Source organism: Lasioglossum baleicum, chromosome 10 (assembly GCF_051020765.1).
Source record: "Lasioglossum baleicum chromosome 10, iyLasBale1, whole genome shotgun sequence".
Lineage (NCBI taxonomy): Eukaryota > Metazoa > Arthropoda > Insecta > Hymenoptera > Halictidae > Lasioglossum > Lasioglossum baleicum.
This window is the reverse complement of record NC_134938.1, coordinates 1,550,599-1,563,013: the sequence shown is the minus strand read 5'-3', so window position 1 is coordinate 1,563,013 and position 12,415 is coordinate 1,550,599. Positions and strand designations below refer to the sequence as shown.

The following is a 12,415-nucleotide window of genomic DNA, read 5'->3' as shown; positions in this document are numbered from 1 at the left end:
GCGATTCGTCGGTTGTTTGTAGACTTTGCTAGCCTAACTCGTCGTGCCGTACCACTACTACTCGTGTTGGCCGTCCTCTCATCGAGCTTCCAGCATAAAAGTCAGTTGTTTAGTTGCGCTCCAACTCCAGAGGCCTCGTCTTATAGTACTCGGTGTGCCACTCCTACGGTGTCTTCCATCAAGAAACCACTAATTCAGAAGACGTTCAGTTATTTCTACACGTTCGAAGTCAATTTCGAACTCGGGGAATTCCATCGGGGAACTTCCGGACGGGCAGGAGGCGTTTTGTAACTTCGATTGAGTGAGTAATCGATTTGAATTCGCTGGTTAGGGGGTCACAAAACAATTTCGAAATTTCCTTCGGCTAAAACGTAGCTCTAGCATCGCTCTAAATGCTATAAAAATTAACATAAGTGTCGAGAAACGTGATTTTATAGCTTCTGCACACATATATAGGGTTGTAAAATTATTTTTAGTAAAAATTCAGAAATTCCCTTCGGCTAAAATGTAGGTCCAACATCCTGCTAACTACCCAAAAAATTCGAAGTCGATATCAGTGGCGGATCCTTCGAAAAAAAATCATGAAGCTGCAGAAAATCTTTCCACTCGGCTAAAATCGCCGGTATTTTTCACCGTTTCGGGTCGAAACTGGATCGTAATAGGTCAGTATTCGTGGATACCGATCTCCCAGTACTTGTGCGTGATGTTTGACCATCGTCGGTGCGTTTTATCAGCGATCGACGAGCGTGGAGCGTCGCGGTGCGCATCGAGGCGCGTCGCAGAACGCGGAACCGCGTTTTCTGGCAGCGTATCGCGATAATAATAATAACGATGATAATAATGAAATCTGCGAGAACGAGCCGAGCCCCGCAGGGTCAATCGCGAAAGGCGCGCGATTCACGTTTTGATCGATCGAGGGCGGACCCCCTCCTCTCTGCATTTGTACAATTAATTGACGCGGCTGTTTCGCAGGCCAGCCCATTCTGTATTATGTCATCGTCGTTCCCTACAATAATGCCACTCGCGTGGAGTGAGCCATCGTGCGCCGACCAAATATTGGGACGTCGTTAATTAACAACAGTTTTCTTTAATGACCGCAAGCCGGTGAATGCCGGCCGCGTCGACCAATTATCGTGACAGATTGCGCGACGTTGTATTATTTCCCCGGGTAATGAACGACCGGTGAAACGGCCGATATGTAATTGAGCAGGATGGGCCCGTGGTCATTTCGACTGTTTTAGGTCGAACTCGTGCTCCAAGAACACTGTCGGCTCGTTCAGGATGATTAGATTAGGCTCCTACGAATGTACCTCTGGTGGGAGCTGAGAGGCTGTTGTGAAAAGCACGGACCAAAAATAACAGTTATTCTAAAATTTTCTACGATAAAAATCAGTAGGTAATAAAAAGTTGATTATTATTGGAATTTAGGATAATGTACACAAAATATAAAGAAAAACATTCGAAGAATTTTATACTTTTTGGTAACAAATAACAGTTACTAGTGTCCAAAAAATTGGATCCTCCTCGATAACTGTTGATAAAAACTGTTTCGATTGCTCATAACAGTTATCAGTGAGAGAAATTTATTTCGATCGCTCATAACAGTTATCGATGATCGAATTTCTTTTCACTTGTTCATAATAATTATTGATGAGAAAATTCATTTCGGTTGCTTATTTAATTATTGAGTTGTCTACTCTTTTTCGGATGGAGCAAGCCTGTGAAATCCATTGAGAAAGTTCCGTACAACAAGACGATTCAACAGACCATAAGAACAACACAAAATCTGTTTGTTTGTCACATTAAATTCTGATTGTAGCAATTAATCTTACGAATAAAAAATTCATGAATTAATTGGCTGTCTACCATTTGAAAGTTGTACTATTTAATAGTAACTATTACACATTTCCTTCATCGCATAACTGTTATGAGCAATCGAAATAAATTTCTCTCATTAATAACTGTTATAAATTTCAGCAGTTAATCATTAATCAATTATCCGATTGACGATTACAATTGAAAGGAATGTAATAAAATCTTTTCCTGTTTTCAACTTTTAATTTAAAAATGCTATTGACTTTAGAATCTAAAGTATGTATTAAGTATTTAATCGTTAACCGCAATTAACGACTAAACTAGGAGATCAATCGTAAATTGCGATTAACGATTGAAGTAGAAATGTATTCGTCAATCGTTGATTAAATTTTTGCCCAACTCTGTCCGACACGATATTGTAGGGCAAGGGGCTAACGGACATTCTGACGGAAAAGTGTAAGAAAGTAGCAGAGAGCCGCTCCCTTTGGCAGATGATGATCCCACGGCTGAAAAGTCGACACGATGACCCAGATCGCGATACCTGGGATCGATACACTTTCACGATTGCGAGACCTTCCTTGTTTGTCGAGGCCAAATCGGTTCAATAGCTGCAGCTCGCAGCTGGCTCTTTGACAATAAGGATCCCTAGCGTACATATACAGCCCGATAGATCGCCGGACTTGTCCGGAAAGGGTACATAAAATCTTGGACGACGAATTAACGCGACTCGGGTCTCGCAGGTTCGACACGATACAATGTTGCGCAACGGTTTTTGGCGAAAATAGTCAGCCGTAAATCTCGCACGTTGATTTACCGCGACTATACCTGCCCACTGACTCCTTTATCGAGCTAAGGAACACGTGTACCGAGGAAAATCGTGACAAGTACCAATTCTGCTTCGGAAGTCGTCTCCGAACTTAGAGGACTCTCTGCGTAACATCTTCAATTTATAGCTGGTTCCAAAATTAACAGATTCTCGTTTCTTGTTATTTTTGAGCACGCGATTTAATTCGATTGCGAGATGCAGAAGCGAGGATCGTTGTGGTATTATTTGTTGCTTTTTTTCGTAGGTTAATCCAGTGATCAATTGTAGATCGATTTTTAAGGTCTCATTGGAAAGAGGAGGCTTCAATCTTCAAATTCATTGTAGTTCCATTTTCGGAAAAAATTTTCTGAGGGAAGCCACAGGTTTTTTCGAAAAAATGTGTCCATATAATAGTAAATCTACTATTATTTTTGTAAGAAAAATTTTTCTCGCCAATGAAAGTGCAATAGATTCGAAGATTAAAGCTTCTACTTTACAACGAGATCTTAAAATTGGATCCACGATCTTTTTTGGCCGAGTTATCGATTTTTTAGTGGAAGGTATACCGCCAACTTTTTGGTAACATGATGGGGTACGCCGATGGCCAATCTTGGTCCTCGTTTTTCTTCCGTAAAACGGTGAAAAATAATCGTAGATCAATTTTTAAGGTCTCGTTGCAAAGGAGAAGCTTCAATCTTTAAATCCATTGTAGTTTCATTTCCGGAAAAAATTTTGTGTCCGAACTTAGAGGACTCTCTGCGTAACATCTTCAATTTATAGCTGGTCCCAAAATTAACAGATTCTCGGATGTTTCTCGTTATTTTTGAGCACGCGATTTAATTCGATTGCGAGATGCAGAAGCGAGGATCGTTGTGGTATTATTTGTTGCTATTTTTCGTAGATTATTCCGGTGGATAATGCGGGATCGTGGTATAACATTGAACACTTTCGCTCGGGTACCCCAGACCTCGTAAATCCTTATCAACTAACGAATGTTTTTCTCTAAAGCTTGCTCGATAAAAATATTAAATAAATATCTCGAACGAAATGGTTCTCTCTGTCCGAACAGGATTTACAGGTCTGCACTTTTTCAACGAGCAAACACGCGCTAAGAAGTTGCACTTAATCCCGCTCACGTTCACGTGTCACGGTGTCTCAAACGGGAACCTAAAAAGAATAAGAGCGGATACTAAAAACGATACTTTCACGTGTTCTCGCCATAATCTCCCGCGTTGGACATGTTCGTAGTAGTACAGTTTAATTGTTAATTATGTTCCAAGGTATACATATAAAATGTATAAAAAATATATACGCTACTGTGCAGAAGAAAGAAGCACTAAGTATAATTATAAGATGTAGTGACAAACAATATCTTTATATATGTATCTAAGAAACGACACGCATCGAAACATGTACGATTCAAAAGTCGAGTAAATCTACGATTTTCACAATTTTTAACCGCTTATATCTCGCGTGTATGTTAATCGATTTCAAGGAAATTTTCAGCGCGTGTACAGCTAACATAGATCTACAAAACGAATATTTTAAATTTTCATTAGGGGCCCAAATAAAAAAGTTTTAAAAAATGCTTTTTTATTTTTGCATGCAACCCTTGTAAATTATCATTTTTGGAGAATCTTTTTTGCATATCATTTCGTAAACCAGTGCTTCTAATTGATTATAATAAATGAGGTCGTTTGTTACAATCATAAAAAAGTTATTAGTTTTTAAAAGGTGTACGAATACTTTGTACACCCACTGTATTGTATACATACAGAGTCATCCGTTTTTAAACGGCCAAACGTTAACCAGCTGTAGAGGACCCCAAATGGAACAACTTTTACCCCTATCACTTTTTTTGTTTCGGCCTTGATTTCCAGATAATTGCAAAAAACCATCATTTGTTGAGTTTACATAAAATTAAATATCTCATGACTCCAATGATGAATCTTGATGGTTTTTCCTTTGTTTAGTTTAAAATAAGTAGGGGCATCTTTTTTATTAAATAAACTTTTTTGTATGACCTTCGGATAAAAAAAAAAGTGATAGAGGTAAAAGTTGTTCCATTTGGGGTCCCCTACAGCTGGTTAACGTTTGGCCGTTTAAAAACGGATGACCCTGTGTATATGTATATTATGTATATTATATTATTTTAGGAAATGTCCTAAAATTGAACCAGTTTCATGTCTTTTTGACTTATTATTTAAAGTCCTCCCTGTATATATAAGACAGTTAACTATCTGCCTCGAGTTAATTAGAGTAGGATCGCGTATGCGAAGAGCACGCCGATCAGGGTAAATTCTTGATCATTAACCGCGATGTATGGAATCCTGCGGAGCATTTCGACTGCTGGCTTCATTTGCGAAATAACGGTTGTAAAAATCTTCGTGGCGTGACCACTGTTATTCACAACGGTTCCTGGTGCAGGATGAGTTATTCGCAGACGTGTAACAGTAGCCGTTGTTTCGTTGAACAACATTGTTGTAAAATTATTCGCTAGGACTTTGGCTGAAAATATCGGAGGAATAATCAAATTAAATTTTATAATTATTTAAAATTATACAAAATCATTAGTGACGAAAGCATCAGCTATTCCAGTTGCTTACTACCGTTTCTTACTTTCCGTTTCGCATGCAATGACATAGCCACAGGTGGACTCACCCGAAGCGAATACTCGTACGTCTGCATTCATCAATAAAATTTGCGGTTGCGGCGTGATTATGGTTGCGGTCGCGCTTCTCATAAATATACTATTCCCCGATGAAAGCGGTTCGAACCGTATATCTGGCGCGTGTGCATTTTTCGAATGGGTGCAGAATATATTAAAAAAAAACTTTTTAAAAACCACGCTTATATTAAAATGCACTAAAAAGGAGGAAATAATTTTTTTAGGCATTGGTGACTATAAATAAAAGCGTGGAGCGCTAAACTAATCTTCGTGGGCGCTCCACGCTTTTTATTTAGTCACTAATGCCTAAAAACAATTATTTTCTCGTTTTGTAATGCATTTTAATATAAGCGTGGTTTCTAAAAAGTTTCTATTCATATATTTTTTTTTATTTTCTACTTTTTAGTCTTTTTTAAATGGAACGCATGATATAGTAATACTGGTATGACATAGAAACGCAAGGTATGGAAATACGCTAGATAGAATGAGGGGATGACTCCGAGAGACTCCGAAATTGTACTAAATGGAACTGAATGAACGGAACACCACATTGACATGAGCTCCTTCGGTGCGAAGTGGGTCAGTGGAGTGGGGATGAGTCGGAGTGGGAACGCGTAGTGGAGTAGGGAGGGCTGGCGCGCGGAGTGGGGATCGCTGAACGCGATGACGTACTACCGAGCGTCGCGCGACGAGGTGTGACGGTTAATATCAAAATTTTTTTTCTCCTGAACGCACAGTGGTTTAAAATTTATTTTTTAATATTGCATTGTCGTCCAGTTCTGAACTATGTTTAAAGTTTCAAGTCTCTACCGCATCGGAAAGTGGTTTAAAATTCGATTACAAGATTTGACGCATAGAACAACAACAACGACAACTCGGTAAGCTAATATAAGCGTGGTAAAAAGTCGGTTTACATCGTCGGAGCTTGAAAAATATGGAAAACAAACGAATTATAGCGAATTCTGTAACACCATGAATACATTTAACTTCAACTAAGATTTAGCACATTGGTAGATCCACATTTTAGAATTGGTAACACTTCTCTGCGTGCACCACGAATGAAAAATGGCGATTGGACGGCTCATCTTGAGTGCACAGATTATTATGGATGAAAATTCGTGGAAAACGCAAGCCCGTTCCACCACTCTGACGAAACCTACCCTGATTATGCAAATGGCTCGGGACGCGTGTCTCGGAACGGTACAGTTAATTAGTTGAACTTACCCAGAAGTCTCGATAAGCAGAGGCAAAAGGTATCTCTGTGGCAAAGACCATCTATGGTCAGACAGGTAGTTACGAAACCTGAACTCTCGAGGATTCCAAAGCTAGAGAAGGTGCAGCAGTTCTTGCACTTTTGCGATAAACATGGATGAGGTAAGAGCGGATTTCTAACTTGATGTTCGGCCGCTTCGATCATTCTCGTTTGGTATTTGCGCGTCTTATTCGGGGTCAGTGGTATCCTTGGGAGAGATCATTCGATGCGATCATTCCTCACCCACGTGGTATTTGCAAGTCGATTTTACATATCAAGGCTGGTCTATTTGCCGTGGAAAAATTCATTCGCTGAGTACACGTCATACATGTTTACACGACTGCATAAAAATTTGCTCGGAAATCACGTCACCATATTTTTACATTTCTCGAAAGTCTCTAACGCAACCAGAGTTGGACATTAATCAGTTAAAATTTTAATCAAGATTGATTGATTACGACTGTGTACGACTAAAGTAGGAGTTTAATTGTTAATTGCGATTAACGATTGTAGTAGTAATTTATTCGTCAATCGTTGATTAAATTTCTGCCCAAATCTGAACAAAACATCTACAAAGCAGTTTTGTAGACGTATACAGAAGAAAGACATTTATGGCCGTGAAAAAATAAAAAATGGCACCTGTACTGCAAACTATACTACTTCATCAAGTGGTAGATATGCATCTGTGCTAATTCCTGTGTTGCAACAGCGTTTTACGCTAACACTGTTTGAATATTCGCAAGATATCATCGTGTTCCACCAGTAACAATTGAAGAAAGGTTAATTATAATTTTAGAACGCACTCGATTATCATCTTTTTACCGATTCAGACACGTGGAAGAGCAATTAGAGAAGAATTCCGCTGAACTATTAATTGAATTTCGTTAACACGTTGCGTGAATTGTGTGTAATACAAACAAAATACAACATAAAAATTTTCTTGCTGAAATAAATATTGATTTTCAGTCTTAGTATGCTTAATAGATTGAAAACAACATAACAGTGTGTCCAAATTCTTTTAGAAACAATTTAATGTGCAAGTGGGACTGCAGATGTTGCCTTTAATGCTCGATTAAAATTCTTAAAATTATTTCGAGTGCATATGCTATTTTCCACAAAAACAAGAAGGACCCACCCGCGAAATTTAACAACAAATTCCAGCTGCCGTACGCCTGTTTCATATTTCCGTCCTCGCGGTCGTTACACCGGACATAAACGAAACGCAACCATGCATTTTCTCGTTTCAAACGAAAATAGAAAGGCATCTGCACGTGACACTTCGCGCAGCGCATCTTCCACGATCTGCGATATAATTGCGACATATCGTGGTATCATCAGAGGCATCATCCTCTTCCCAACACCTCGAACGGCCTCCGTTACAGTCGTTTCACAACTAGAACTCTGGCTGAGTAACGGTGCCGTAAACAATAACGATTTCGCGTAATGTCATTCCGTTACTTTGTGCATACATTGAGAGATTCGTTCGCATGTTTCACGTCGCGATATGCCCCATCATCGGGCTGTTTCTTCCCGTATTGATTGCGACTAGACTCCGCTCGAGTTTCAACGGCTGGAAATTAGAAACCTGATTCCTTCGGTGTCTATCTCCCAGAACGAAGTAAACTGAGTCCCCGAGCTGCTCGCACGAGATACTCGCGACTCAACTACAAAGACAATGATCGAATTAGCACGTGTATTACTGAGTTAAAAATTTTTTTCGATTTTTCATCTACTACATCGTTTAAAAATATTTTAGTGGAAAATGAACAATGGAAGGCGAAAGTAGAGTCTTCAAGCTTTAAAACGAATCCAACTACGTTGCTTTACGATTACTTTTCAGCTAAGAAAAATCCTCGGGTCCGTGCTGTTTCTTAGATCGTGTCAATCTACTATTTTCTATGTGAAAACTTTTTTCCGGGAGTGAAACTACAATGGATTTGAAGATTGAAGCTTCCTATTTACAACGAGACCTTAAAAATTGATCAACGATTTTTTCAAACCGAGTTATCGAGTTTTGAGTGAGAGGATGTACCATCAACTGTCTGGTAACTCGAGGTACGCCGATGACCAAAACTTGGTCCACGTTTTGCTTCCGTAAAACGGTGAATAGAAATCGTACATCACTTCTCGAGGTCTCGTTTTCAAGAGGAAGCTTCACTCTTCGAATCCACTGTAGTTTCACTCCCAGAAAAAATTTTTGTGCATTTCAGAGAGGTTTGAATTCATAGCATTTTTTAGCGAATTCGTGCGTCGGCTTCGTGTGGCCCTTGGAAGCCGTTTTGCAGGAAATACGCGCCCCTAATTGCGCGCACGGCCCATTAGCGCGCCTCTAACGCAGGATAGATCGCGTTGATTGACGCGCTTTTCCTTCGAAGATTTAATTACCGATACTTAAGCCGGCCTAATTTCAAGACATTGCACTCGTGGGAAAAGTGGCTGCTGCCAAACACGGGGTAGCAGTTTCGAAACGTGTGCAGCAGCGGCGCGTTACCCTATGGGCAACTTGGGCAAATGCCCGGGGTCCCAAGCAAAAGGGGGCCCCGAAAAAGAACCAAGATCCAAGATCCAGATACTACGTTTTTCTCATAAAGTTATTTAGTTGGGGTTAGAGGCCCCGAAATTCTACTTTGCCCAAGGCCCCAACTAGTTATAACGCGGTACTGGCGAGCAGCCTAAATTCTTCTACTAAAGACGCATAAAATCCACAGTCTGGTGACAAGCATACCATTCAAATCTCAAGAGGGAAACTTTCCCAAGAGCGTTTGTTCACTGGAGACTATTGCCAGAACGGATCCATCTAGACGGAAAACGAGACTCGCTTTTTTCTCCCCGTGGCCGTGAAAGTAAGTCGTTTTCATTCAGCCACGCAGAAATAAACCTGCCACGGAGACGTACAAACTAATTAACAGGCAGATTTCTCGCGAGCTGGCTGCGGGGTTATTTGGAGCACTGAAAGTTTCATTCGAGACCTCGCGCCGTGCCGTTGATACCGTGTGGAAACCTTGTATCTCTAATCGATCTTGTTCTTCGTATCGCCGACTAATTGTTGCTCGGGAATAATGAACAATACAAGCATCTTCGGTGGGAAGATTGCGTAATATAGGGAAGAGGAGCATCGTGGTTTTATTGACGCCATCATCTTCGGGCGTTACGTAAAGATACTGATTGTCTTCAGGCATGAAAGGAAGCGTGGTTAGTGAGTGGATTGTATGCATTTGTAACAAACATGATTGATCGAAAAAGTCTAGACATCCGACGGACTTTCGTGGATGGGGCTCTCCGTACGTCCCAGGGACGTCCTTAGGCCGTAAAAAATGGAGGTCGTAAGTACGTCCGCAATTAAGGTCCACGGACGTAAACTGGACATGTTAGGTTGTCCCAAAAGTTTCTTTCGGAATGTGTTCCTTTACTGTTGCTAAATAAATACAAACAATGCGACAATCTTTATGTTAATGTTTTTCCTAGCATGAATATGCATTCGGCAGCGCGTTACAACTAGTTGGGGCCTTGGGCAAAGTAGAACGCGCCACTGTTTGCATTATATGCATGAATCGAAAACCAACTTTTGGGACAACCAAATATTTATTTAGCAATATTAAAGGAACACATTCCGAAAGAACCTTTTGGGACGGTGCTATTTAGGACCACAAGCAGTTGCGCGTTACCATATGGACAACTTGGGCAAATGCCCGGGGCCCCAGGAAAAAGGGGGTCCCAAACATAAACCAAGATCCAAGATCCAAATTCTACGTTTTTCTCATAAAGTTTTTTAGTTGGGGTTAGGGGCCCCGAAATTCCACTTTGCCCAAGGCCCCAACTAGTTATAAAACGCTACTGACCACAAGAGACGCGTACCGTGTAAATACAGTCTCCTTTCCGTATATTCCTACGTGAAAATCTTCTATACAATTTTCAGCATCAGCGCCAGTAAAATCGACGAGTCGTCTGCATGTGCAAAACGAAGGATATATATGTAAAAATTCACGAAGAAAGTATTCGAGCGTTCACCAAAATGGCGCCGGCTTCCGGTTCGCCGGCGTGCTTCCACCCTGACATCTCGCGAGCATTATCCTTTGATTGAAACATTGTTGTTCATTGTTGAACCATTCGTTCGCAGAGGACAAAGCACAAAAAGGCCGCAGTTTCCGCGGAGCGTGGAGAGATTAAAGGCAGCACGATGTTCGCCAGAGGGATGTAATCGTTATTAATGCGGGCCTAGGTCACGGGCGGCGGATCGTCTTTGGTGGCAGGCTAGTTAGTTCACGAGAAGGCCAGTGGCCGCGCTCGCGCTCACTATAAATAATCATGGCGCGGGGATGTCCAAGTATAGACCGTTGGGAGTTTGCCAGCCTGCGAGGAGGCCTCAGCTATTTTTGTGGCTGTCGCCGCTACGAGCGCTACAACAACCGATAGACACTCTCTAATCAAAACTGCAGAGAACGGGGAACCACGACAGAGATCCTCTCTCCTCTGTCTTTTCCGGCAATGAGGATCGTCAGACCTGCGCGAAACCATTCCCACTCAGCAGCATCCGCCCACCTCTTTCGGTCTTGCACCGTGACCTTGGCCAGATTGATTTATCGAGTTAATTAGCCCGCTGAACCCTTTCCCTATACTCGTTATCTTCGTTTATTTCATCATTTTTAGATTCCTCAAGAGCAATTTCTATTGGGTTGGCAAGAAAGTAATTTCGATATATTTTAACCCCTTGTGCCCTACACGATTTATTTTACGGTCAGTGATTAAAACTTTTTTTCTAGATCGTAATTTTCTAAAAAAGGAGAATATTGATATAAATCGTATGCCTATGTGTTCTCCAATAATAGCTGTATATTAACAAAACCAAAATACAATTTTATTTCGGGGGGGGGGGGGGAGGTTTGAAGGAAATTATTAACATTCATTTTTTTAATCAGAATCTGTTCAGAATCTTCGTCACGAGTCAGACACGATATTGTAAGGCAAGGGGTTAATGTTAAATAGAGCCCAATTGTTTGATTCAAGCAAAGAACTTTAATGAATAAGATATTTTCCTTTTTGTTCGATGATTTTTTGCTAAAAAGAACAAACAAAATATTTTATTGATTATAGTTCATCGCTTGAATAAAGAAATTCGGTTTTATTTCACCTTGAAGTATCGAAATTACTTTCTTGCCAACCCAATAGTAATAACAACAATAATAACAATGTTTCCATTGGAAAGTCTTCTTCCAAACTTGTGAAAGTTTGAAAATTACCGCCGGTACGCATTGCGTCAAGATGGCCGCCTCCTGGTCTTAAATCACTGACTGCTAGAACAGGAACTCTATTAGCTATTTCGTGAATCTCCAAACCGGAAGTGTAAACGATTTTCTTTCTGACGTATTTCTGAAAACATAAGCAATTATTATAATCTACATTACGGTATATTATTTGTTCTAAATACGGTGTCTATTAAAATTAACATTTCATAGACTTGAATTTACTTTTCATAGAAATGCAGCCTTCAACCTAAACGATTTTCTTTTTCTTTGAGAATGATACGCTTCTCTGAACACAAGCAATTTTTATCATCTACATTACAGTATACATATAAGTTATTCTAAACACACACAGTGTTTATTAAAATTCACTTTCCATAGACTCCAATTTACTTCTCATAGAAACACGGGCTTTAACCTGAACGATTTACTTTCTATGAACAGAAGCAACTTTTATAATCTATATTTCAGCATATAATTTATTTTAAACACACACAGTGTTTATTAAAATTTACTTTCCATAGACTTCATTTACTTTTCATAGAAACGTGGGCTTTATCTTCGGCTTCCAGTATCCTATTCTCTCAATACAATTCATAAATTGATTGTTGAACTTCAATTCAAGAATTCAGTGT

The 12,415-nt window shown here is 40.1% G+C and overlaps 2 protein-coding genes across 12 annotated transcripts in view; one reads left to right on the top strand and one right to left on the bottom strand.

The window, feature by feature from the left end:
* Positions 1-142, bottom strand: part of LOC143212522 (uncharacterized) — a 31,246-nt gene extending 31,104 nt beyond the window's left edge. Inside the window, exon 1 of the transcript XR_013009724.1 lies at positions 53-142. The gene's annotated coding sequence lies outside the window, so the exon portion shown is untranslated. The remainder of the gene's footprint in view (positions 1-52) is intronic.
* The window catches only part of Tmod (tropomodulin), an 85,820-nt gene that overhangs the window by 44,566 nt on the left and 28,839 nt on the right, over positions 1-12,415 (top strand). The window contains exon 1 of one of the 11 annotated variants that reach the window (XM_076431376.1): positions 160-301. The exons of the other annotated variants lie outside the window; for them this stretch is intronic. The gene's annotated coding sequence lies outside the window, so the exon portion shown is untranslated. Of the gene's footprint in view, positions 1-159; positions 302-12,415 lie in introns of those variants that run through there. 11 annotated transcript variants of the gene reach the window in all.